This window comes from Penaeus japonicus, unplaced genomic scaffold (assembly GCF_977035675.1).
Source record: "Penaeus japonicus unplaced genomic scaffold, GWHDUDI00000001_assembly GWHDUDI00000015, whole genome shotgun sequence".
Taxonomy (NCBI): Eukaryota; Metazoa; Arthropoda; class Malacostraca; order Decapoda; family Penaeidae; genus Penaeus; species Penaeus japonicus.
The window spans coordinates 25534622-25538287 of record NW_028234417.1 but is presented as its reverse complement, the minus strand read 5'-3'; positions in this window follow the sequence as shown (position 1 = coordinate 25538287).

Below are 3666 nucleotides of genomic sequence, written 5' to 3'. Positions count from 1 at the left end.
GCTGTTCGACGATGCGTGTGTGGGAAGAGGGAAGAGGGAAGAGGGAGGAGGGGAGGAAGGCAGGGGTTTGCTGTTCGGAGATGTGTGTAGAAGGAGAGAGAGAGAGAGAGAGGGAGAGAGAGAGAGAGAGAGAGAGAGAGAGAGAGAGAGAGAGAGAGAGAGAGAGAGAGAGAGAGAGAGAGAGAGAGAGAGAGAGAGAGAGAGAGAGAGAGAGAGAGAGAGAGAGAGAGAGAGAGGCGAGAGAGAGAGAGAGAGAGAGAGAGAGAGAGAGAAGAGAGAGAGAGAGAGAGAGAGAGAGAGAGAGAGAGAGAGAGAGAGAGAGGGAGGGAGGGAGAGAGAGAGAGAGAGAGAGAAGCGGGGAATGGGGGCGGGAGGGCGTTGCTGTTGGGTGAAGTGTGTGTCCCATCCCGGCTCGGGTGAACTTCATTAATATGAGGCGCCGAGTGTCACAGAGATACAAGCTAATAAACTGGAGCATTTATCACTGGGGAGTTTAAGAGACAGTTTTGCTTGTGAAAGGGCAGGTGGAGTGGGAGGGGGGGGGGGTATATAGATGGAGTGTGTGAGTACGAGGATGCGACAGAGGGAAGGGGATGGGGAAGGGAAGGGAAGGGAATAGGACGAGGAAGAGAGAGAGAGAAAGAAAGAAAGAGAGAGAGAGAGAGGGGGGGGGTTGAGAAAGAGAGAAAGAGAGAGAGAAGAGAAAAGAAAAGAAGAGAAGAGAGGGGGGGAGGGCATCCAGACTTTATCAAGCATCTCTTCTCGATCCCTTCCCCCTAACCCCTTCCCCCTCCCCACCCCACCCCACCCCCTCCTCGCGGCCCAACAGCTGGTTGTAGTCTCCCGCGTCACCGTAAATCCCCCCGGGTCAAAGGTGCGAATGACGTCACGCTTCATCAGACTGTTTTTAAGGAACGGCTCGTTTTTCGCTGCAAATTTTACGAGTATTTTCATCACAATACGAAGAGCGTCTTTCTTGTTATAATGAGACCTGAGGATGCACTCCTGACTACCTCCTGAGCGTGAAAAAAAGAATGTTGCGAGCATTCGTAAAGCTGTAGTCCTTTTTGAAGTGGACGCATCCTGTTACGTAACTATGTATTCTGCATCCGATGGAGGGCTCAAGATCAGAGTATGAAACCAATTTCGTTGCCATTTTGCAGGGAGCGTTAATATCGGGTGTCGTATTTTTGAACACCAAAAGCAGTTGGAAAAGGTAAACATGAAAGGGTTGCGGTTTAACCGTGCTACGGAAAGATGATCTTAAAGAGTTCAATTTCATACTTTACATTGGAGGTCTCGTATAAAGGATATATATATATATATATATATATATATATATATATATATATATATATATATATATATGTGTGTGTGTGTGTGTGTGTGTGTGTGTGTGTGTGTGTGTGTGTGTGTGTGTGTATTTATATCTATATCTATATTTTTTTTACCATTATTATTATTATTATTATTATTATTATTGTTATTATTATTATTATCACCATCTTATTTGCACTTAGTCAGTTATGAGATTATCATTCTGCTCTTCCTCCTCCTCCTCCTCCTTCTTCTTCTCCTTCTTCTGCTCCTCCTCCTCCTCCTCCTCCTCCTCCTCCTCCTCCTCCTCCTTTCTGCTCCTCCTCCTCTTCCCTCTCCTTCTACTCCTCCCCCTTCTCCTTCTGCTCCTCCTCCTCCTTCTCCTTTTGCTCCTCCTCTTCCTTCTTCTTCTTCTTCTTCTTCTTCTTCTTCTGCTCCTCCTCCTCCTCCTTCTCCTTCTGCTCCTCCTCCTCCTCCTCCTTCTTCTTCCACTGCTGCTGCTGTTCGAGTTAAGAGTTGATGATTGGTGATTCTCTTAATAATACAGGATTAATGGAAACGTTAATTTGATTGTCTTTGGATGAAGAAATTGAATTACTGTTCGAGATTAATATGTGTAACGAATCTATCTGCAATATGTGTGCAACATGAGGGGGATGCTAAATGAAATATATTTGTTACGTTTGAGACCTTTGTCTGATCAGGCTATAACCCATAATATTTTGTGGTAGAGTATAAAAGCAATTCTGACCCCCTCTCACTCACTTTTTAGATAAAATTGGGTTCTCTTTCCCTAACCTTCTAGTTCTCTCTTTCTCTTTTCTCTCTCTCTCTCTCTCTCTCTCTCTCTCTCTCTCTCTCTCTCTCTCTCTCTCTCTCTCTCTCTCTCTCTCTCTCTCTCTCTCTCCTCTCTCTCTCCCTCTCCCTTCTTCTCTTCCTCTCTCTCTCTCTCTCTCTTCTATTTCTCTCTCTCTCTCTTCTCTCCTCTCTCTCTCTCTCTCTCTCTCTCTCTCTCTCTCTCTCTCTCTCTCTCTCTCTCTCTCTCTCTCTCTCTCTTTCTGTCTCTCTCTCTCTCTTCTCTCTCTCTTCGTCTCTCTCTCTCTCTCTCTCTCTCTCTCTCTCTCTCTCTCTCTCTCTCTCTCTCTCTCTCTCTCTCTCTCTCTCTCTCTCTCTCTCTCTCCTTCTCTCTCTCTCCTTCTCTCTCTCTTTTTCTCTCTCTCTTTCTCTCACTCACACATGCACACACACATGAACGCACACACACAGGCAAACATTCCCGCCCTCAGAATAAATAGCCCCGCCTGATTTATGAAGGTCGCTAAAAGTAGAGCAGGAGATATAACCTGCAGCCGGAAATTTGCAGTTGAGAAGCCAAAGTTCTCCCTAGATAAATAAGAGTAAAAAGAGTGAAAAGAACTGCATCACTCTACCAGTCTTAGGGTGAAGCTCCTCGCCCTCCCGTGGCCACAAACACCTTTTTGTAAGACTTGATTGCAGTCCATCAAAGCTCGCTGACGCAACGAACTATTTGCCCCAGACGACAGTACCTTTGTGTCGGCGTCAGGGAGAACTAAATCTCGGGGTGGAATGAGCTAGGAGGGGGGGGGGGATTCTCTCTTTCTGTCTTTCCTCCCTTCCTTTTTCTATTTTTGTTTTTTATCTTGGTTGCTTTTCTCGCCTGCCCCCCCCCCCCCACTCTCTCTCTCTCCCTCTCTCTCTCTCTCTCTCTCTCTCTCTCTCTCTCTCTCTCTCTCTCTCTCCCTCTAAGTCACTCTCATTTGCCCCCATCTTGTTCTCACCCCCTCCTCTCTTTCTCTCCTTACCTGTTCCCCCTCCGATTAACTCTCATTCTCCTCTACCCCCCTCCTTCCCTCCCTCCCTCCTTCCCTCCCTCCCTCCTTCCCTCCCTGCCTCCCTCCCTCCCTGCCTCCCTCCCTCCCTCCCTCCCTCCCTCCTTCCGTCCCTCTCGTCTCGTCCACCTGAACCCAAGTATCAGACCCGCGACCCGAGTTGACCCTCGCCAACGGGATAGTTAGGCCGCGGACGCCTTGCAACGGCTCTTTTATTGGTTTGTTTTTGTTTGTTTGCTTAATTGCTTGCTTGTTACAACTATCTTCCTGTTGTTGGTATTTGTCGAACTATTCTGTAACTCAGGATAGAACTTTGTATATCTGTTTTTGTAGGTTATGTACCTTTTTTAGGGGACTCTCTCTCTCTCTCTCTCTCTCTCTCTCTCTCTCTCTCTCTCTCTCTCTCTCTCTCTCTCTCTCTCTCTCTCTCTCTCTCTCTCTCTCTCTCTCTCTCTCTCTCTCTCTCTCTCTCTCTCTCTCTCCCTCTCCCTCTTCGTGT